The sequence below is a fragment of the Humulus lupulus genome, chromosome X (genome assembly GCF_963169125.1).
Source record: "Humulus lupulus chromosome X, drHumLupu1.1, whole genome shotgun sequence".
Taxonomy (NCBI): domain Eukaryota; kingdom Viridiplantae; phylum Streptophyta; class Magnoliopsida; order Rosales; family Cannabaceae; genus Humulus; species Humulus lupulus.
Window position 1 is genome coordinate 256,508,361 of NC_084802.1, and position 25,030 is coordinate 256,533,390.

At 40.9% G+C, this 25,030-nt stretch overlaps 1 long non-coding RNA gene across 1 annotated transcript; it reads left to right on the forward strand.

Annotated features, from left to right (window-relative positions):
* Positions 1–21,222: 21,222 nt before the first annotated feature.
* On the forward strand, positions 21,223–23,546 carry LOC133805120 (uncharacterized). Its single transcript, XR_009878848.1, has 3 exons — positions 21,223–21,520; positions 22,297–22,377; positions 23,265–23,546. It is a non-coding gene; the product is annotated as an uncharacterized LOC133805120 (long non-coding RNA).
* Positions 23,547–25,030: the final 1,484 nt, after the last annotated feature.

Below are 25,030 nucleotides of genomic sequence, written 5' to 3' on the forward strand. Positions count from 1 at the left end.
CACCTTGTATCTTTCTATCTGAATTAGAAGGGACAATAGAGTTTGGGCCCATTCTTTTCTGCTCACTGGGGCCACTACCTCGGTGAGAACTAGTGAAGGAGGCATCGTCCTCAAGCATAGCACCTTGTGGTGCCTTCTTTCCATATCTGATCTTCAACACCCTTAGCTGTAAGGGCCTTTTCCACTACCTGAGCATCTATGGTAGTCCTCGAATCCAATGTTATCTTAACATCATGGGGTATCATCACATTCAACCCTCGTACAAATCGATCTCTCCTTGCCATGTCAGTAGGCAACAAATCCAGTGTGAACTTAGCCAACAAGTCAAACTTCAAGGCATACTCTATGACGGTCGTCCTATTCTGGGTCAAATTGGTAACTTAGCCAACCCAAGTCATAACAGTCACATCTCTCCTCCGAGACACAACTTCCCACTAGATGCGGGCATCTTCCCTCAACATGTAACTGGCACAAGCCACCCTCTCGTTCCATTCCACCCTCTCATTCCCTTCCACCCTCACAAAATCCAGGATAGAAGAAGTCATGTTCATCCACTGCTTTGCCCGCTATAGGTGTGGACCGCTCTCAAAGATGGGAAGGTGCTGCTTTTTAAATCTCTCATACAAAGGCTCCACCTATTCTCCATCACAGGCTGGGCTGGCACTAGTGCCACATCCTATGGGACCTGTAGTCCAACATCTCGAGGAGGAGCCTGCTGCCTTAGCTCTCGGAGTTCATCTTCAATTCTCTGAAGTCTAGCTTGCATTTCTACAAACATTTGTTGCCAGTTCTGTGGGGCAGGTGGAGTGTCCTGTCCCTAGTTCTTATCTTCGGCTAAATTGTTGCGGATTTTAGTTGATCGCCGAGGAATAACTTCAACATGCTTGTAATTAATGACGCCGCACATCAGGCACGATAACAACATCCAAAGAAACCACCTCCTAGTTCAGTCATTCAACCACAAATATCAAATCACCATAATGCACACATAACATGACCATAAAGCAGTCAAAGGGGCCATGCCCTAGCACTATACACACCCATCATGCTCTATTTATATTAATCAGGAAAACAAGGCAATTTAGACAAGCAATTAAACATAAATTTTACTTAATACCGATCAACCCTGAGTCAAGATTTTCTCTGGTAGCGAGTGTACATGTTCGGTTAATCTCCAGGAACCGTAAACCTTGGCACGCTCTGATTCCATGTTGTAACACCCTACTACCCTAGATCTGTTACCATGTGATTTTAAAATGTGCCATTAGCTTGCTAATCGAGATTTTAGATCAAAAAGTGTGATTAATTTGAAGTAAAGACTCATTTAATGAAACTTTAATAGAAAAGGTTTTGACATTCATTAAGATTATAAAAGTGTTACAACACAAAAGTTAGGGTGTTGTAACGTCCTGAATTTGTTATTAAGGCTCGCTCCCTTGATTACTATGCCTAGAGAGCATAAATGGAATTATATGAGTGATTAATGGACTATACGTGTGATTATGTGATATAAATTAATTTTGTGGTAATGTGACTAGATATGCATGCTTATGTGTATTAAATATGAATGTGAACCCATTTCTATAAATTGGGGCATGTTTGTAATTTTGGCCCGTCAAGAGCATAAATGAAATTGTGTAGGTGTTAAGAGTGAGACCCCAGTGTTATGGAGATATATTTGAGATGTGTTGTCCGGGGCGATCCTTGTTAGCAGATTAGCGGAATAGTCACAACGGTGTCAATACCTGGCTGGGGGTGATGCTAGGGGTAATTTTGGCAATGTAGTATGCACTCGAGATTTATCAGGTGACATGTTATTGTTTAGTGATTGTGTGGGTATGTCGGGAATAATTAGGAATTCATAGGACTTCTGTAGGATTAGTGGGAAATGTTGCGAATGATGATTTTGCCCTCGGGCCCATTAAAGGATAAGGTTATGCTTAAGGGGCATTTTGGTCTTTTACCAAAGAGTCAGACTGAGTAAAGTAAGAAAACCCTAGAAACTAAAGGGCGTAGGTACAAACTGTAACCTCCCAAAATCACTAATAAGGCTTAAGGGCGTTGATTAGCATGCCAAGAGGGCATAATTGGTATGTGTGATTTATCTGTTTAATGCATGATTATGTGGCATGCATGATTAATATGATTATATGAATATGTGACATTAATGTTTGTGAGTATTAGATATGCATGTGGGCATTTTACGGGCATTTTTGTAATTTTAGCCCATTGTGGGCTTAAATGTGATTATATGTGATATATTGTGGAGACGAGATTATTATGTGGATATATTTGCAGTGTATGGCTTGAGACGGTCCTAGAGAGCGGATTAGCAAAATAGTCACAGCGTGGAGTAATACCCGACTCGGGAGGGCCTAGGGGTATTTTTGGGAATTTAGAGAATATCTCGGGGAAATATTAGTGTTGTACCCTAATTTTAGCAATAGTTCATTCGTTCAACTCGGGTACAGCTGACAGATAGATTCACGGAGAGATAACCGAGGGGAATAATATATGTTTGTTATCCACATGGACAATTTTAGATTCATAGTGGGCATATGTTAATATAGCCATCCTGAGTTTATCCCGAACTAAGGGTGCAATGACTGTAAAGCGCAAGCTCAAAATATTAAATAGCTCTCGAAGTCCGAGCTTGGAGGAGATATCCAGATCGTGGAAATTCTAGTATATTGCATACTCAAGGATCCCCTGAGACTCGGGATCCCTTTATACGTTTATTTATCACCAGGATGTCGTAATTATTATCCTAGATAACAGGAACCTGTTATCTTGTTATCAAATATGTTGACCTTGATTTTAGTCAACTGACACGGAGTCAAAATTGCTTGATGTGGATAAAAATGTTGAGATGAGAATAATGACAAAAACAATAAAACACATAGGAATTTATAGTGGTTCGGCCCCAGAATCTGGTAATAACCTACGTCCACTTGAGCTATTATTGATATAAGATTCAAAGGAGTGATCAAAGAACTAGGGTTCAATGAATTTCACAACCCTCTAAAGAACAAAAACAATGTATCGAATGTGATAGTTCTCATACACTTGTAAAACTCTAATCTCAGATAATTATGAAGCAAAAAGTCCCTTCCCTTGAGCTATGTTTCTCTATTTATAGGCTCAAGGAAGATTACATTGATTTGTTACAGATATTCTTTCCTAAATAATCGGATACTCAGGAAATCATGGGAGATAATTTCGGATATGATTATAACTGCATAAGATTTTCTCCAAATATAGCAAGTATACGACCAGGCTGGTCGTATATAAAGATTGAGCGTTGCGCCATAGACATCTTTCTGGACGATGGTCGAACAAGACTCCTGCCAGATGTCAGCCATGTGTATTATACGTTTGCCACGTCATCTATGCCTATTTTTTGGATAACAAAATAATATCCCAATATAAATGGGAATTATTTTTATTAAATGCAATTATTATGTAAATACGAGATTGACTCCGACTATAAATATTGGGAATATTAGACAGGAAAGGGGACCATTGTTCTGTAACACAAAAACTATGCCAAATAGAGAGAGAAACAACAATAATATTGACTCGTGGACTAGGTGGATTTTTACTTCTAAACCACGTAAAAGTTCGGTGTTCTTAAGTAAAAAATTTTTATTGTTCATTATGGTTTATAATTAAGTACGAATCTTCCTATTTATTTCTTAATACATTGTTGGCGAAAAACCATGTCAATAGTTATGTGCTTTCATTGAGAGAAAATTAGTGCTTCATCAAAATCACAATCGATTCTCATCATGGTGCTCACTCGCTCTATGAATGATAATGAGATAGAACAGCCTGGCGGTAGGAGGCCCATCATACTACTATTCTGAATGAACGTGGCCCTGAGATTTAGCAACGTTCGAGAAAACAACTGGCGGGTCATGGAAACATTGGAAGTTCGGTGACATTGCCACTGAATCCAAATCCAAACGACCTAACAGTTGTTGACTTGGAAAACATGCAATTGAGGCAAACAAGCAGATTGAAGAGGTTTTGGCCTGGTTATCCCCTCTTGCAACCGACGTTAATTTGAGAAATAGGCAAAGTGGGTCTCACAAGTCCCACAGGAATAATCAATCCAAACCAAGTCAGTTAGTCAGAAACGCCACTCCAAGTTCTGTACCTGCGGAGCGAGATCACCAAAATTCTCGACCCAGCGACCATCATATGGGCCGTCAGCATGTCAGTCGATCAGTTAGGACTGCAACCCCATGTTCAGTGCCTTCTTCAAAGGTCCCTAGGAATGCCCATGGAAATCCACGAGGAGGGGCTAGGACAGGCTCATAAAGACCAATTGTTTCAACCAACCCTCCTACATCGCGATCGAATCGCCAGGCACAGAGTACTAGAGACATTGGAGTAGAACATAGGCGAGCTAATTTAGTCCGCCCTGATGGAACGAGGATAGCTTCACCGATAAGGTACTCCCCATCGCCTATAATACATCTGACACTACCTTGTCCTCAATGGGACATTCCAGCTTATGGAGACAGTAGGAGGAATCCTCCCCCATCTACCAATATGTACATCCCACGAACACGTGTTGAAAATCAAGATCCTCAGTCACAACCATGAGCTATAAGTTTCACAAACAGCAGTTACTGGACTGAAAGTCATCGTAGCGGTAGTTCCAAGGGAAAACTAAGAAATCATTTGAGTTCAGCACAGAGCCCTCGGTACGATCCACAACCCGATTTATGGGATCGTCTGAATTCGAAGAGAAGAAATCCAACTCGGAATGAAGATATTAGCTATACTCGACAAGAAGGAGGTCCGTCCATAGTATGTGATAATGGGAATGCCCCAGAAAACCAAGCTCGAGCTTGGAGGGACAATAACCCATCAAACGCATACGATAGGATGAGAGCTGTTGAAAAGCCACTAGGTAACCTAGGGACTAGGGATGAAACTCTCGAAAGACTATCTTTGATGGAAGAGCAGATGAAGAGGCTTTCATGTAGAAATGAAAAAGATGATTACGACTCAGAAGATAAGCTCGAGCCGTTTGCTTCAAATATTGCGGTGGCCTCATATCTGGTAGGCTTTAGAAGGCCAAACTTGTCAAAATTTAATGGAGATGGAGATCCGTCAAATCACCTCAGAATGTTTAACACCATGATGATGGCTCACAATGTCGGGCTCCATCTAAGGTGTATTTTATTCCCTCCAAATCTGGTTAGGCCAACCAGGTAGTGGTTTAAGCAATGTAAGAGGTATTCCATAAGCTCGTTGAAGAATTTTTCCTCTGATTTCAAAATAGCATTCTGAGCTTCACAGGCAGCTTGGGTTGATACTGATTCATTGGCAAACATAAAGCAACAACCTAGCGAGATGTTGAAGGCATATCTAAGTAGATTCGCCAATGTCGTTGCACGGGCTAGGGATGCTGATGACAGCTCTAAGCTAATGGCACTGAGGATAGGAATTCTTGTTGTGGGTGACCTGTGGCAAGAACTCCAAAGAAAAGGAGTTAAGAGTGTGGATGAATTCTTGGCCCGAGCTCAAGAGTTTATTAACCTAGAGGAGGCACGAGCTTCTATCGCATGAACCAGCCAGACCCCTGCCCTGCCTGCTGGAACGGTAACAGACGGTGCAGCTACGGCTCAAACCGTTACTCAGTGTAACCAAGGGGTAAATAAGAAAAGGAAGGGAAATGGCGAGGGCGACCAGAGTGGGACGAAGAAAACAAAATCTGTGGAGAAATTCAAACCTGTTTATGCTACTTATACCAAACTAACAGACACCAGGGAGCACATCTTCCTAGCAAATTCTATTCACCTTCCATGGAAGAAACCAAAACCGTTGAAGAACTAGAGGCCAAACAAGGATTCTTCAAAGTTCTGCTGATTCCATAACGACATTGGTCATAACACTGATAACTGTCGACAGCTGAAGGATGAGATTGAAGCTCTCATTACAGCCAGATCGTTGGCCCAATATGCCTGAAATCGGGTTGTCCCTAATCAACCCGTTGGACCAAACCCTGAGTCAGTTCCCAAAGCTCCAGTATATCAAATTGGAGCTCAAAAAAATCTGGTCGACCCTCCTCCGATAGTAGGGGGATATAACCAACATTTTTGGAGGACCTCATTTGGCAGGCACGATCAGCGAGGCCCAGATGAGGTACATTAACAAATTGATGTCCCATAACGGGATGGAGTTCGTCCTCGAAAAATGGTTATCGAAACAGCAACGATTGGAAAAGCAACCAATCATTTTCACATAAGAGGATGCTAGCCACGTCCAATTCCCACATAACGATCCGTTGGTCATAACCATTTAGATCGCCAATCGGAGGGTCTGGAGAACACTAGTAGATAATGAAGGTTCTGTGAATCTACTTTTCAGGTCCACTTTGGAAAAAATGGGGTTACTTGTAACTGATTTGAAGGTGAAATCAATGAATCTGTATAGATTTTCTGGTGAAGGGTTGGCAGACATCGGGACGATCAAATTGGTTGTGGCATTGGGAGAAGAGTCGCGAGCTATTTCCAAGTTACTTGAGTTCATAGTAATCGATTTTCCACCTGAGTAGAATACAATTTTGGGCCAACCTGCGCTGATGGTGTTTGAAGCCATAACTTCTATTCGCCACCTAGTAGTAAAATTCCCCTTAGCCACGGGAATATGCACCATCAGAAGAGATCATCTTGCTGCCAAAGAATGCTATAGCGTTTCTATGATGGTAATATCACAACCGGGGAAGCAGGCAATGGTCATAAATGACGGAGGTGAGGAGTCCCAGAAAGTAGAAGCTACTTGTGGGATGAAAGAACCTCAGCGAAAAGAGGATAGTGACATCGCCCAATGCGATGATATTGCAGATAGGCAAAGACAGGTCAGAACTCAAAGCCATAGAGGAGCTCGAGAAAGTAAATTGTTTACCCAAAAATAACACCTGATGATGTGGCAGGATTGACCTACACATGGCGGGGACGTGACGACTTTAAGTGAATGAATGTTGTTCGACCATCGAGCAGAATGTCATTGATTTATCAAGCATCACGCTTAGGTACGACCAGTCTGTTCGCATACTTTCATTTACCTCCTTTTGGATGTGCAATCTTGTAATATTTGCATTAATTGTAATTTCTTTTATTACCTAGATAAGTGAGTCTTAAAGGTAATTAAGGCCCATCGACCCATGTAATCTTCTTGAGCCTATAAATAAGAATCAAAGGGCTCAAGGAAGGGCACTTTTTTTGGAACTTTTTGTCTTTGTACTCAGAGAGAAAAATATATTGTGATTATCCACCGAAGTTGTAATCTTCTCAAGGCTTGTGCAACTCATGAATCCTTGTTCATTGATCACAGTGTTGGGATTCAACATCAATAAGAACACTAAGTGGGCGTAGGTCATTACCATCCAATTGTGGCCGAACCACTATATATCGTTTGTGTTGTTTGCTTTCCATTTGATTTTCTTCTTATTTTATCTCATTATATAGTTTATCTAACTCTGTGTCATTGACCAATTTGAGGGTCAAAATATTGATGCTTTCATTGAGAGCTAAACTCAAGACTCCGAGAAAATTAAATGGCTAAAAAATCCAGGAAGACGGGGCAAACTTCTGGCGCTGCATCCACCTAGCCTCCTCCACCAAATGTGGCTGAAGATGAACAACAATTGGATTTTGAAGAGGAGGAAATGGATTATGACACCCTGACGACAACATTAGGTGTGTTGCAAGAGGAGTTGGCCAATCTGGCGTTGCAGCAGAGGGAAATCGAACGCCAACACCAGGAGTTGAATGAACAGCAGGCAGACATGGACTACCGTCAGAGAGATGCCACGGCTGCCCTAGAAGCAGCCATTCCGTTGGCCTTGGGGAAAGCTGCACTGACTTCCAAACCAAATTAGCCACCAAGTGTACCACCACAACAGGCCACAACCCCAAGTCCTCTACTTCAGCCGGCGAGCCCCCAAAGGCCGGAGCAACCACCTACTGCTCAACAGGATATCACATTTCAGGACCCTGAGCAGCAACCACCTTCTCATGCCGATCGAGACAATCCCCAACGTCAAAGGCAGCATAGGGTCGGGTAGCCTCCCTGAAGCCCTAGATGCCGAATGGCTGAGGAGCCAAATCCACCGAGCAGGGGGAAATGTCCTTATGCTAACAGAAGGCACACCGAATCAGGCTTTGTGGTTAGAGGACCCCCACGACATAATAATACCCGGGGACCCACCGACCAACACAGGCCTTCACCTAACACTCAGGAGATACCAGCTAGAGGAGGGAATAGTGCGAGTAGCCGATCACGCCATAGTCGGTCGCATTTCAGAGACGACCATGACTATAATGAAGTTGATTCCGACAGAGGGAATGCTGTTCGAGGTTAAGGAGAAAGAGGTGGGGAAAGGAATCCCCCACCCAGAGAGAATTGGTGTGTGAGGCAGAACGCTGGGGGGCAACCCAGGCAACATAACGTCTTTGATTGGTTGGGCGCTAGCGATCAAAGGTGCAGAGATGATGACCTAAGGGACATGCTCAATGACAGGCATGAAAGGCACGATGAAAACGCTCCTTCGGCACCAGTCGCCCTACCAATCCCAGATGCCATGCAGGCCCAGATCGATGCATTAAAGAAGGATGTCTAGTAGCTGATAGGGAGCAGGACATCCCACATCGAGTAGGATCGGACAAGAGGCACTTAATTCATACAAAGAATAGTTGTGGCAGAAACCCCAAGCAAATTCAAGATTCGTGTATTGCCCAATTTCAATGGATATGGGGACCCAGTGTCTCACGTGAACATGTTCAAGATACAGATGGACATCCAAAAAGTGTCGGATGATGCTTGCTGTACAATTTTTCCGGCCACCCTATCTGACACCACTCAGGAGTGGATTTATAAATTCTCTTCTGCTACCATAGTATCATGGGAAATGTTCATGAAGGAATTTTATGGACAATTCTATGTTGGTCGTGTGCACCCAACTGATGCCAATTAGTTGGTTGAAATACGCGAGAAGGAGGGAGAATCCTTAAAGGAGTACGTCCAGCACTTTATGCGAGCAGCCGCGGGGGCTAAAATAGTGATCTATGAAGGGCAACAGGTAGGAGCCAAGGTTCACCAACTATACGGCCCTTGTTGAAAGCCGAGCAGAGGTGTACAAGATGACTAGCTCTAATGTCCCTTACAAGCGACCAGCGCCTATAAGAATCAATCTCTGGTCTGTGATGCCACCTCCCACCAAATTCGGGCATCCTCCCTCAGCATATAAGTGGCACAGGCCACCCTGTCATGTCCTTCTACCTCCATGAAATCAAGAATGGTAGTAATCATAGTCATCCACTGTTCAACCTTTAGTGGATCGGGGGTTGTTGCTTCCTGAACCGCTCATACAACGGTTCCCATTTATTCCCAACATCAACTGGTTGTGCTACAGGTACCACTGCAAGTGGCACAATAGAGTCAACACTCCCAGATGGAGCCTGCTACCGCAAAATTCGAATCTGTTGATCTTGGCTCTGTAGCCGAGCCTGCATGTCTGCAATTAAGTGCTGCCAGTTCTCAGGGACTGGCGGAGGGGTCTGGCCCTGATCATTATCTCTAGCCCTAGACCTGCCGGCTAGTCGCATAGATTTTCTTGAACGTATAACTATTCAAGTCAATCTGCAATCAACGACTCAGAAATTAGGCTATGATGACAGGGTAACAATCCTTTCATGATCCATCACTGGAACTCCAATCATTCACAAGCAATCAAAATATAGCAATTTATCCAAACATTCATTCACATGCACAACAATGCTAATAAGCACACCCCAATAGCATCATGCAATAGTCAAGGGCCAGGCCCTATCAGTATCTCATGCTCCCTATTCATCAAACAGATATCAACAATCATATCTCACTCAAATCATTTAAGCACATAGTCATGTATACACAATTACCAAACCCTGAGTTGAGCTTGTCTCTCACGGCGAATGTACATATCCAGCCAGTCTTCATGACCCATAAACCTAGGACGCTCTAATACCAAGTTGTAACGCCCTTGATAGCCAAGAACGTTACACTGTGTGTTTATAAAGTGCTAGACTCGCTAATCAGGTCATTTAGTTAAAAACGTGTTATGAAACTATAAAGGAACTAGGGTTAAAATGTTTTGGTCTCAAAAGCCACATTTTCATTAAGAAACATTTCCTATTTACACGGGATTCCAAAAACATTAAGATTAAAGATCGTTTACAAAAGATATAAGGTTTAAAAACAATATCAAGCCATATTAAGGCAAAATAGACAGTTAGGCAATCCCTGTCCTGTTCTACTCCTCGACCAAGGCGATCGAACAGCTGGCTATGTACATTCAACGCCGCAGCTCTCCATCTCAGGATTGGTCCAACTTGCCCTTGCCTTTACCTGCACCACGTCGAACCCGTGAGCCAAGGCCCAGCAAGAAAACACAACAACAAAGCATAAGCAATCAATAGACAAATCAATATCTTATATTGCATCACATATTCTCAACCAAATAAGCATTCAGTATAATCAAGTATTCCACATACTAAGCATATCAATTCATATCATATATCAGTTCACAAATGATAACTAGGGCTAGCGCCCTCAGGCTGCTCCCTCCGTTATCCCACTGACTCTGGCCCGCTTATATCGAGCTTAGTGAATATTAAGCTGTCCTCGGCTACCAGTGGCCAAGCCGCGCCCTGTGCGCAAATATTGTGTACGGCACCCTTAGGCCGCTATCACATGCCCCATGGCATGATACCATCATTGACATAATACAAATATCGAGAGCACTTAGTCCCATTACAAACATATAACTGGGTGCAGTTTTCTTACCTTTCAATTCCCTAGCTTTGATCACTCGACTCCTTGAGCATGATTCCTCTCGAGCCCTAGCGCTCACCTAAACACAACCATAGGCCAAAGTCATCATCAAACCTCAAGTCCAAAACCTAGCCTCGGGACTAATCCCAAGCCCCCGAGAAGTCCTAGTTCCACCAAACAAGGTGGTGGAATTAAACCCCAAACCCTTGGTCAAAAACCCTTGCAAATGACCCTAAAATCCCTTTCTGGAAACAGGGTAGCGCTACAACGCTCATTGGAGGGCGCTACAGTGCTACAAATAGAAGCAAAATCCCCTCATCATGCATGGCCTAGCGCTACAACGCCCAAAGGCTAGCGCTATAGCGCTAGTCATAGACATACACCACCTCAGTTTTCCTTCCTGCGATTTCCTCAAACCAAACTCAAGCAAAAGTTCTCCAAACCATAACCAAACTCTAAAACAACCTTATGAACATACTCCACTCTTCCCATGCACCCCAAATACTCAAAACCCAACCACATGCATCCCTTATCTCAAAATTCACCATAGCTGACCCTATGTTCAGAAACTCAGCTGAAACCATACAAAACATCAGAGTTAGAAGCTCAAAATTCATACCTTTAATGGGATTTCGATTCCAGTACTATCTCTACATCTCCTTAGCTTGCTTTTCCTCAACCTTTGCCCTAAATTCCCTAAAGTTCCCATCAAACTCAGCTTACACACCATAGTTCAAAAACCAAAACCAGAAACTGAAGAAACTACAAAACCTTACCTCATGTGTTACGGTGTTCTTGCTAAACCTCTGCCAATCCTCCAAGCCTAGCTTAGGATTCTTGATGCTCAACCTAACTTAGCTCCTCCTTGAGCTTTGCCCCAAAAATACCCAAGAAACTGATGAAGAAAGCATAAACCAACCTTAGGAAACTCTCCATTTTCTCCCTTTCCTTTTCCTTCCTTTTCCTTCTTTTCTTTCTTTCCTCACACTTCTATATTTTTCTACAACTTCCACTAACATAAAGCCTCAGTAATTCCCATCTTTAAAAATCCAAATGACCTTAATGCCCTCCCTTTTATTTCTAACCCTTTAATCCACTTAAGGGCATTCTAGTCATTTTACCCAATTCCCGCTAACTCCTCGAGTGTCTCTAATATGTTCCCGCTTAATTCCCAATACCTAACTAATTACCAATAATATTCCTAGATGTCAAAATGGACTTCAATATACACACTAAATTCCCATTTGTACCCTCAGGCTCGCCCCGAGCTAGGTATAAATCCTCGCCATGACTTTTCCGCTAAATCGCTGACTAGGATCGTCTCGAGTCACAGATCACAGATATATCCACATAATAATTTGGTCTCGACAATTATCACATATATCAATACAGTTATGCCCATAATGGCTAAAATTACAATTATGCCCTTCTAACCTAATCAGGGCCTACATGCATACAAATACACATAGTTATGCATCTCGAATATTCAAATAGTCATATAACATGCTTTAAATCATAATCATGCATCTTACTCATTAGAGTCACACATAATTCCCATTATGCCCTTCAGGCACACTAATTGTAACGCCCTACTACCTTAGAGTCGTTACTAAGTGAGTTTAAAATAGAAATCGTGCTTTTGATTGACTCTAAGTGGTTTCTAAAACCAAAAGTGTGGATAAATCAGAATTTAAGGCTGTACTCTTTAAAATGTTTAACTTCATTGAAAACGTAAGTATAAAACATCTGGGATCCCAAAATAAGGTTTACAAAATATTTACAACTAAAAAATAGATTTACACCAGGTTAACTATCAAAAGAATGGATCAATACAGCCATTTACAAAATGCCCCCAACCAAAGCAGTCGGGCAGGTCGAACATGTATGCGCCGCTCCCACGCTCTCCATACTCATGGCCGGTTGACTGACTCCTTGCTTTTACCTGCCACACGGAGCACCCGTGAGCCGAAGCCCAGCAAGAAAACCCAAATAGCACATAACATAGGCAAATAATATCACTGGCATAATTCACTGATAAATAGGAAATCATTAATTAAACAAGCACGGCCATGCCTCCCCAGAGGCCTTACCAAAGATTGGGGTGTCGGTCATTACCGTAGGATAACTCATGTATCCCTTGGGTCCCACCCTCGCTATAGCATCCCATGTGCTGAGCGTTACTTCCGGCCCCACTGCCGTACTCGGCCTTTGTCGCTCTCGGCCTTGCCGTTCATTCCATTATAATCACACATATCATACATTATGAAATAACCATTCAAACATACAATAGTTCATCTAAGATTACACATTTGCACACAATACAAGCTAGGGTGGTGCCCTACAATCACACAATGGGCCCATGCCCTATTATCGGGTGTTACGGTTTTCTTACCTGTATTCCGTGCTTTCCGATACACCACGATCACGAGCACGGTCCACTAGCACGAGCCTCCCGAAATCCTAGTCACAACACCCATAAAACACTTTTAATACTATCCAAGCCCAAAACCACTTCCCGGGACCAATCTCGTACTCCCGGGACCTCTAAAACCTTAAAACAACACCCCGGAGACATCCCCCGAACCTCCGGAGCTAAGGCCTAAAATTGCCAAAAAAGCTATCCTGAAAATGGCCTTGTGCCGCGGCACCCATCAGTCAGGGGCACCCTCGCCGCGGCACGAAAAACCTGTGCCGCGGCACGCCTTCGCAGACCCAGAATTCTGGGTTTTTCCTTCGCGTTTTCCCGAGCTTCAACCTCTCCAAATCACCCCAAACCAATACCTAAACCCCAAAACTCATATCCAAACTTCATATGATCAATCTATCAACCTATAGACACTAGAATCAAGATCAAAACATCAACACACCCAAGATCCACACCTTTGATCTCCAATTCAGCAACTCAAACCAAAACCTATGAAAATCTTAACTCAAGCATTAAATTCCTCAAATCAACACAGAAAACAAACTTAAACATGCATAAGATCCTTACCTCAATAGTAGAATCCACCCTAAAAGTTTCCTTGATCTCTTCCCAAGCTCCCACTTCAGCCCCTTCTACACCTCTTCTTCTATCTTCTTCTTGCCCTAGCCTTTCTCTCCTCTTCTTTTCCTTCTCTTCTAATTTTATCAAAGCCTCAAGTGACCCAATGCCCAAACCGTACACCCCATATACCCAGCTGAAACTTGTCTATTTGCCTTGCCAAAAGACCAATTTACCCCTTCCTAATAGTCCATCTTAACTAACCTTCAAGGGCACTTAAGTCATTACACTCCTATTTCAATTCTATCACTTTTTATCTTAAAACTTGTTACCCACAGCAGTTACAAACGGTTACCCAGGTTACTCAATTACCAATAACTAACCACTCATTCTCAACTCAACTTATAAGATTCCCGAAGTACCCCTAGGCTCCTCCCGAGCCGGGTACAACATCCCGTTGTGACTTTTAGACTAATTGGCTCACTAGGACCGTCTCGATGCGTGCATCCTGATAATGACACCACACTCACATGGCACAATTCACATAGTACAATTATCACAGTTATGCCCTAACATGGCCAGATTACAATCATGTTCATTCTAAGACAATCAGGTCTATATGCATACTAATTCACATAGTCGTGCATCTCAAATAATCAAATAGTCATAAAACGTGCAATAAATCGTAATCATGCATTAAGCTCATTAAAGACACACACACAAAATCCCATTATGCCCTCCAGGCATACTACTCCAGGCCCTTAAGCCTTAACACTGAATTTGGGTCGTTACACTAATCAAGGCCCTTAAGCCTTATTAGCGAATTTGGGTCGTTACACAATTAGTCTTCCGATTATAGCGAGAATTACGCCTACGAACAGGACATTACTGACTACTTTTATATTAGTTGATTGTCCTTCCGCATACAATTCTGTAATTGGGAGACCTATTTTGGTCGACTTGCGAGCGGTAACCTCGGTTTGGCACCTTTCCATGAAATTCCCAACTGACGCAGGGGTAGGATGCGTGATGGGAAATCAACGAGAAGCAAGGGAATGCTATAATTCCTAAATTACTAAGGCAAAGAGGGGTGGATTGAGGAAAGTCAACGGAAAAGAGCTGCAATTGGCTGATGAAAAACAAGCCCATCAGGTGAACGCGTCACCAAATAGGGTGTCGCCCAAAGTGAGGATAGGGATTTAGATCCTCGCTTTCGGGAATTTGATGAAAAAGTAGGAGCAATTGAGGACCTCGAAGAGGTCCAACTTGATGAGGCAGATCCGACCAGGGTTGTGAAAGTCGGTAAAAACATAGAGACAACAATAAAGAAAAAGTTGGTGGAATTTTTGAAGAAAAACTAGGAAGTCTTTGCCTGGTCGCATAAAGACATGGTCAGAATTAATCGAACAGTTATAAGCCATGTCCTGAACATAGATAAAAGCTTTCCACCAGTACAGCAGAAAAGAAGGCTGCTCAAAAAATACAGATCGAAGGCTCTAAAAGAAGAAGTTGAGAAGCTAAAAGAGAATGGATTCATCAGGGTAGCATTTTATCCATCTTGGGTCTCTAATCCCGTACTAGTACCCAAGCGAAATGGAAAATGGAGAACATGCGTGGATTTCACAGACCTTAATAAAGCATGCCCAAAAGATTGTTTCCCACTCTCAAGGGTCGATGCCACTTTAGGGCACGAGATCCTATCATTCATGGACGCAAACTATGGGTACAATCAGATCAGTATGCACCCACCTAATGAGGATCACACTAGCTTTCGAATCGATACAGAAGTTTACTATTACGAAGTAATGCCCTTCGGTTTGAAAAGTGCTGGTGTGATTTACCAGCGATTAGTCAATCACATGTTCAAATAAGTTGATCGGTACAAACATGGAGGTATATTGTAACGACTCAAATTCGCTAATAAGGCTTAAGGGCCTTGATTAGTGTGCCTGGAGGGCATAATGGGAATTATGTGTGACTTTAGTGAGTAAGATGCATGATTATGATTTAAATCATGTTATATAACTATTTGAATATTTGAGATGCATGACTATGTGTATTAGTATGCATGCAGGCCCTGATTAGGTTAGAAGGGCATAATTGTAATTTTGGCCATTATGGGCATAACTGTACTGATATATGTGATAATTGTCGAGACCACATTATTATGTGGATATATCTGTGATCTGTGACTCGAGACAAACCTAGTGAGCAAAGTAGCGAAAAAGTCATGGCGGGGATTTATACCCGGCTCGGGGTGAGACTAGGGGTGTAAATGGGAATTTAGTGAATATATAGGAGTTTATTTTGACATGGAATATTATTGGAGATTAATTAGGAATCAGGAATTAAGCGGTAAATATTAGAGACACTGGAGGAGTTAGCGGGAATTGGGGTGAAATGACTAAAATGCCCCTAAGTGGATTAAAGGGTTTAGAATTAATAGGGAGGGCATTAGGGTCATTTGTCCTTTTAAAGATGGGTATTGCTAAGGCTTTATGTTAGTGGAAGTTGTTGAAATGTATAGAAGTCTGAAAGAGAGAAAAGAAGGAAAAGGAAGAAAAGGAAGAAAAGAGAAAGGGAGAAAACAGAGAGGGTTTCCTAAGGTCGGTTTATGCTTTCTTCATCAGTTTCTTAAGTATTTTTTTAGCAAAGCTCAGGGAGGAGCTAAGTTAGGCTGAGCATCAAGAATCCTAAGCTAGGCTTGGAGAATTGGCCGAGGTTTAGCAAGCACACCCTAACACTTGAGGTAAGACTTTGTGGCTTCTTCAGTTTCTGGTTTTAGTTTTTGACCTATGGTGTATAAGCTGGATTTGATGGGAACTTTAGGGAATTCAGGCCAAAGGTTGAGGAAGAGCAAGCTAAGGAGGTTTAGAAGTTGTCTTGAAACTGAACTCCCATTAAAGGTATGAGGTTCTGAGCATTAACTTTGATGTTTTGATTGGTTTATGCTGAGTTTTGAGTTTAGGGTCAGCTATGGTGAATTTTGGGATTAGGGATGCATGTGTTTGGGTTTTGAGTATTTGGGGTGCTTGGGATGAGTGGAGTATGTTCATAAGGTTGTTTTTGAGTTTGGTGAAGGTTTGGAGAAGTTTTGGTTGAGTTTGGTTCGAGGAAATCGCAGGAAGGGAAACTGAGGTGGTGCCTGTCTGTGACTAGCGCTAGCCTTTGGGTGTTGTAGCACTAGGCCATGCATGCTGAGGGGATTATGCTTCTATTTTTAGCGCTGTAGCGCTACCCTGTCTTCAGAAATGGATTTTAGGGTTATTTGCAAGGGTTTTTGACCAAGGGTTTGGGGTTTGGTTCCACCACCTTGTTTGGTGGAACTAGGACTTCTCGGGGGCTCGGGATTGGTCCCGAGGCTAGGTTTGGAACTTGAGGTTTGGTGATGACTTTGACCTATGGTTGTGTATAAATGAGTGCTAGGGCTCGAGAGGGTTCATGATCAAGGAGTCAAGTTATCAAAGCTAGCGAATTGAAAGGTACGAAAACTGCACCCGGTTATATGTTTGTGATGGGACTAAGTTCTCTCAATATTTGTATTATGTCAATGATGGTATCATGCCATGGGACATGCGATAGCAGCCTAAGAGTGCTGTACACAATATTTGTGCACAGGGCGCGGCTTGGCCACTGGTAGCCGAGGACAGCTTAATATTCACTGAGCTCGGTTTAAGCGGGCCAAAGTCAGTGGGATAATGGAGGGTGCAGGCTGAGGGCGCTAACCCTAGTTATCATATGTGATTTGGCGTGTGATATGAATTGATATGTTTCGTATGTTGAATACTTGACTACTCTGAATATTGATATGATTAAAGATATGTGACAACTTGAGTGAGATATTGACTTGACTGTTGATTGCTTATGCTCTGTTGTTATGTTTTCTTGCTGGACCTTGGCTCACGGGTGCTTCGTGGTGCAGGTAAAGGCAAGGGCAAGTTGAACCAATCCTGAGATGGAGAGCTGCGGGGTTGAATGTACGTAGCCAGTTGTTCGATCGCCATGGTCGAGGAGTGGATCAGGACAGGGATTTCCTAACTGTCTGTTTTGCCTTAATATGGCTTGATATTGTACTTAAACCTTATGACTTTTGTAAATGGTCTTTAAACTTATTATTTTTGGGATCCCGTCTAAATAGATAACGTCTCTTAATGAAAAATGTGACTTTTGTGACCAAAACATTTTAACCCTAGTTCCTATATAGTTTCAATAGCACATTTTTAATTAAACGACTTGATTAGCAAGTCCAGCACTTTATAAACACACAGTGTAACGGTCTTGGCCATCCAGGGTGTTACATATATGTTGATGACATGCTGGTTAAGTCAAAGAACGCAGAAGAACACTTAGAGGACCTGCAAGAGTGCTTTAACGTCTTAAACAAATACCAGATAAAGTTGAATCCCCTCAAGTGTTCCTTCGGAGTTAGATCAGGGAAATTTTTGGGATTTATAGTGAACTCACGAGGTATTGAAGCAATTCCCAAAAAGATCAAGGCCCTGGTCGATATGAAATCGCCAATGAAGATAAAAGTCGTTCAAAGTTTAACCTGGACAATCGCCGCTCTAAGTAGATTTATCTCCAAATCGACAGACAAGTGTGCCTCATTTTTTAATCTACTTAGGGGCAATGAGAAATTCGAGTGGACGAGGGAGTGCGGCAGGATTTCCAGGCCTTAAAGTCTCATATGTCCCATCCACCAATCCTAGCTAAGATGGTTGAAAAGGAAACTTTGTTCATCTATTTGGCGGTCACAGAATATGCTGCTAGTGCTGTCTTGGTAAGAGAGGGGGAAAATGTGGAAAAGGTCATATATTATATAAGCAAAAGCCTAATAAGGGCAGAACTGCGGTATCCGCCCATTGAAAAATTAGCCTACTACTTGATCTTAGCCTCCAGAAAGTTGCAGCTGTACTTTCAAGCTCACCCTATCACAGTGCTAACCAACCATCCCCTACGGCAAGTTCTGTAGAAACCAGAAGCCGCTAGTCGATTATTGAAATGGGCAGTGGAGCTTGGGCAGTTTGAAATTTCTTATTAACCACAAGCAGCAGTAGAAGGACAAGCTTTAGCCGACTTTGTCGCAGGGCTCACTGGGCTTCCAGGCGGTGAACAGACAGAAGAGCTTGAGCCTGAAATTCAAATTCCTTCTTTGAAGTAATTTACAGACGACTCTTTCAACGTTCACCATGCTGAAGCCAGAGTAATTTTGGTAATGCCTGAAGGACATAGATTCCACTGCGTGATCAGATTCAACTTCACCACATCCAATAACGAAGCCAAGTATCAAGCACTGCTCACAGGTTTACAACTAGCCAGGGACATGAACATCCAATAACGAAGCCAAGTATCAAGCACTGCTCCCAGTTGCTGGTTAATCAAATTACTGGAGAATGTAAAGCCAGGGGTCTGAAGATGGTTGCTTACTTGAACAAAGCAGAGGATTTGTTGGCACAATTTGAAAGATACACTCTCCAACAAGTACCTCGCGACAAGAATTCAAATGCTGATGCTTTCGCCAAATTATCAAGTGCAGAGGATGTTGACATCCTGAATATAGTGCTTGTCGAGTGGCTGTCTGCACCAAGCATCAGAGTAGAAGAAGCCTCTCTGGTAATTTAGGTAGAAGATACATGGATGGCACCTTTCATTGAGTGCTAGACGCACAGAGTGTTGCCGACACACAAAAACAAATAAAGAGCCCTCCAGAGACAGGCTGCTCGGTTTATTTTGCTCGGTTGTGTTTCAAAAGAAAAGGCCAAAGAATTAATGCGAAAAGTCCACGAAGGATTCTGCGGGGATCACGCTGGGGGGTAAAGTTTATCAAAGAAGATCCTAAGGCAAGGATACTTCTGGCCAACAATGAATGAAGACTCCCTGGACTTTGTTCGAAGGTTTGAAAAGTGTTAGCGATTCTCCAAGATTCCGTGAGAAGCCCCTAATGAGCTAAAGCAGATGCAAATTCCGTGGCCATTCGTAGAGTGGGGAATAGATTTGATTGGGTCTATGCCCACAGGTAAAGGCAGCTTCAAATATGCCATGGTAACTGTTGATTACTTCACAAAGTGGGCCAAAGCTGAACCTCTTGCAACCATAAGGACCAAAAAAGTGCTGGATTTCGTGGTAAAAAACATACTGTGTCGCTATGGATTGCCATGAAAAATTGTCTCAAACAACGACATGCAGTTTGATAGTGATCTGTTCACAGATTTTTGCGAAAGCCACGGGATTATCAAAAGCTTTCTTCAGTATCTCATCCGCATGCAAACGGAAAAGTTGAGGCTGTCAACAAGACACTCAAGGATACTCTGAAGAAAAGGCTTGAAGAAGCAAGGATGGCAGGGCCAGAGCAGTTGCCTGAAGTCCATTTTCCTTGGCTTATGGATATGAAGCTATGTTGCTTGTTAAATTAGATCCATCTCATCGACGGATGGCATACGACCAAGACACTAATAGCCAATTATTAATGGAATCTTTGGATTTGGTCGATGAAAGGTGCAAGCAAGCCCAACTTCGAGTAGCAGCTAACCAACAAAAAGATGCTTGGTATTTCAACTCTAAAGTACATGAAAGAAAATATGATGTGGGAGATCTGGTACATAGAAGAGTTTTTCTTAATGCTCGCGATCATGCGGCTGGAGTACTTGGTCCTAATTGGGAAGGACCATATCAAATTGAAGAAGTCCTCCATCCAAGCACTTATGAACTTGCTCGCTTAAATGGAAATCTCATTCCTCGCTATTGGAATGGGGAACACCTGCGCCAGTAATATCAATAAACAATTCTTTTTAAATAATTGGCTTGTATTAAATTTACTTTTTACAAGTTTATGAACAAGGGTTAGTCAACCATGTGACTGATCGCTTATAAGTGTAAGATCATATTTTGATCACTCTTACAGACACGATTGTCCATCTATTACGAGAAATAAAAGGCATTGTGCGTAGCAAGTCAATCTTGCCAATTATTGTATTCATTAAAAGTATTTGCTCATTACGTGTGTTGTTTTGCTATATTATCATTTTTCATATATCTTTATTACGAGCAGTAATGTTTGAATAGGTCTTGGTCAAGGCAAGTAACCGAGGACCTAAACACTACAACAAATTACCCTTTCCACAACACATGAATATAAGCTTTTTCAAAAAGTATTATAATAAGTCATATTAGAAACAAAAAGGGTAAAATTGGATTTCTGAAAATGAAAGGTGGGAAACTAAAATTTTTAAGCGGCAATTGAAAATAAATTCATTATCTCTCCTCATTCTTTTCTCTCGCCAAAAACACTCTGCCCGACTCCATCATAGCCTTTGTTTCTCTCCATCTCCATCTTCTCTATCAAGATATACACTACTTTCTCTTCCACTATTCTACCTCTATAGTTCTCATTCACTTTCTTTCTCTTCATCTCCACGCCACTCTTTTGCCTTGACCCCCTCTCTCTTTCGTCACTTTCATTCCTCTGCCTCTCTCTCCCTCCTCGACGAAGCCCTAATGCTCTCAGTAAGGTATGGTGTACTGACAAAGGCTTCTGGGGACTTGCCGATGCGGAGGCTCGACATGCTCAACAACGCATGGCTGGCGATGGGGATGTGGTATGGTGGACGATGGAGGCTGGAAACATGGCTGGGTTTGAAGCTTAGAGCTAGGTTGATGTTTGAGGGTTGGTTAATTTGTAGAGAAAGGGTCGAGAAGAAAGGGAGAGAGGTAGTTTGATATATGTATATATTAATTAGATTTATCTTTATTAAAATAAATGTTTAGATCTAATTTTCTTCTTCTTTGCATCATATTACTGTGTTGGTATTTGCATTTGCATTTGAATCATATTCTGGCATTTGCATTTAGTTTAGTGCTGTTGGTAATGCTCAAGATGAGGAGGATTCCGGGCAATTCCATAAACCTTTTTCCATTCAGATTTTGATGTGAGCCTTCTTACCAGCTCCCTCCCCATAACCCCGGTGACCCCAAAGATGTCTGCCACATGCCCATTATTGTGGTTTGGCTCTTGTTCATGGAACTCTCTGATTGCCATTACAAAACTATTGATGGAATTTCCTCTCTCAGGTATGAGCTTTCACCTTTCTTTACAAATGGGTTTATACACACACACACACAAATATTAAAATAATTTGGAAGGTTTTGGCCGTCTAGGCTGTAGCTTTTATTTAATAACAATAATAAAGGACAAAAGTGTATCTCAATTCTCAATTGTATTTTACACAAATATTATTATATCAGCAACCTTGTATAGACAAATATTTTGTAGAAATTTAATTTATGTGGTAGATTAAGATATAATTGAAATGATCTGTCTCAATGAAATATGTAGCTAGATCATGATCAAGCATCATATTTTATTAGATATTTAAGTTATGATATGGTATATATGTGTTTATAATACTTCAAATAATTACTATAGAGAAATGGTGAGAGTGAGGGTATTTATTTGAAAAGTGATTGGTTTATCTATTATGCTGCAGCATTGTTTGTCAAGATTAATGCAGATTGGGACTGGTTTATCACATTAAGTGCTGCTGATTATCCACTCATGACTCAGGATCGTACACAAACTTTCTTTTCGTTTGTGACTTTGAAGTTGGAATAAGAGTTGGTTGTTCTGTCTGAATCAAAATTTCACTCACATTGGCATTTTAGTCCTCAAACATTGGATCAGAAACAGTGTCAAATTCAAGCTTTTACATGTTTTTTTATTTTCATTCAAGCACCTTCAATTTTACCTTTTCTGCATATGATTAATGATATGTGCACACACTCTTGTTGCCACATAGGTGTTTATGTGTGATGTTAGTGTGTCAAAATTGTGCTGCTCAAAGCTTATTTAGATGCTAAATGAGGGCAATGCTGCCCAGCAAAACTTTGAAATTACCATATTATCCTTTCAATGAATTCTACCATTTGAGTCATTCAAAAGTTCCTTATGAGCCAACCAACTTCTATATTCTAAAATACAAAAATATGCAGATAAATGACAGTTGTTTACCGAGCCTTGGTGGCCATTTCAGGTCCAATATCCAAGCATTTAGATGCCATTAAATAACTTTTAGGATCTCTTTATAGTTCTTGATTATTAGTTTCATTGTATTACAGCTTGTCAAAGCTGAAATCTGAGCCCAGCATAATTATACTTAAAATTGAATTATCAAAGTACCAATAATCAACTGTCATATAGTGGATTCAATTATGGAAAAAGTACCATTTAATCCCATATATTCAGAAAACGATCAAAACTTATTGTTGTATTGTGTGAAATAGGTACACTCTCTTATCCCTTTTGTCAAAATTTACTAAGTCATACTTAAAATGCCTTTAAAGTAAATGTGTGTATATATTTTATCCCCAAATTTTAAGATCGAATTAGATAAATTTTGGATTTCAATGGCTGTTTTAATATCTATTGACAAATTTTAATTTTGTATTAATCATTTAGGTATTGATTATATTCTTTAGGTTGTGGATCGAATTGGCAAGGAGCATTGCAAAGTTAATTTGCAAGAGGTACGGAATTTGTTCTTTTAACTCTTATTATTAATATCTTAAAAATGTTAGAGGAGTTTGAATATCTTAAATATTCATCCATAGAGAAGTAGGTTCTGAGATTAAAATTGTGTGTTGCGGTGATAACGGAAGGTTGAAAACTTGTGTGTATTAGAGAAGTAGGTTCTGGAAAATTTGTTTGTGTGCTGCGGTGATATAAGGAAGAAAACTTATTGTGTGTTGTTTGAATTTTTTGACTTGGTATTGATAGATGGTTAGGAAAGCTTTTATATGTATAGATTAGATTTTTCATTATATGTATAGATTAGATTTTTCATTTAGTCATATTGTTTTCATTATTTCCATATGTATAGATTAGATTTAATTGCCATAACAAAATTTCCATAACCCAAGCTAAAATCTTGTCTTTGATCCAAACCCAATTAGTTAGTGGCTACCATTTTAGAATCTGATTTTTAAATTAAAAACAACACTAGAATCTCTTGAACTAGAGACTATTAAATTGATAGAAAATAAACCAGCAGAATTAACAAAAAATGGTGGTCAAGGCACAACATAGACCAGTGCCAAGTTACTTGTAGGGCTGGAAAACTAAGATCTAATAATTTTGCATGTAAATATGACTGTTGCTCACATGCAGTCTATCATAAAAAAACAATGAAATTCAGCCAAAACTTGGAACTGTATGGTTCGTGCATAGATAACTCAGATAGAACTTTCCTGTTCAGCTGAATGTTTTCTTTCATAAGCCCATGCATGAAGTTGCCATAATTAACCTGAAACAAAACATCAAGATTTTGTAATATGTTGCTAAGAAATGAAAGGCCATCACCGACAATAGGAAGCAGAGAAGAGAGTAGAGTGAAGCTGCTATTTTCTATCTTAAATATATATTAATAGCCAGTTTGAGCAAATATTCAGTAGGTTTTGATTGTCATTTTCTGTACTTTATAAATGTCATTATCAAAAGAAAAATGAAAATCTAGGAACCATGTTAATGCTTGAATTTGAGATAAGTTCACTGAGATCAAGTCTCAACATCCAAGGGGCAGCCACTATTATTGATTCTTTCTTATACAATTCTCTTTACAACCTTTACAACACTCTTGTCTCTGTTCCTCTCAAGATGTTACAATTTTAGAGAATAAAACTTGTTCTTTTTCACGACCAGTGAAAAAACTAAAGTAATACAAACTTATATAGCAAAGTATTACAAGTTAGTTGCCTGGACCAATATAAAAAATTTCCACCTTGGTTCAGAAACTAAACTTGAACTAGTGACTGCCCAAATAGCCCCGTAAAGCCTATCCATCTTGTAATTGAATGGGATCCAAGCAGTGATAAAACTTTGACTTTCAATGCATAAATATAAATATAACTATATCTATATGAAGTTGCAGAATCATGAGGTTTAACTTAATATGTTTGATTAGTGGGGCTCATAAATATCATGCTCAATGTAAGGCCTCACAAAAATTGGAGCTGCTAAAACTTCTTTATAAGCTATTTTTGCATTATCCATTATGTGTTTGATGAAATACCTCTCTGAAATTTATGCAGACCATCGAAAATATTTTATAATATCTTCACTTTTGTTTCTAGCAGGAAATAAAACATTTGGTATGAATTTATATTCGACAAGGTTGTAAAAAAAGGAAATTACCTTTTCTTATGTTTAATTTTATCTTTATGGCATCC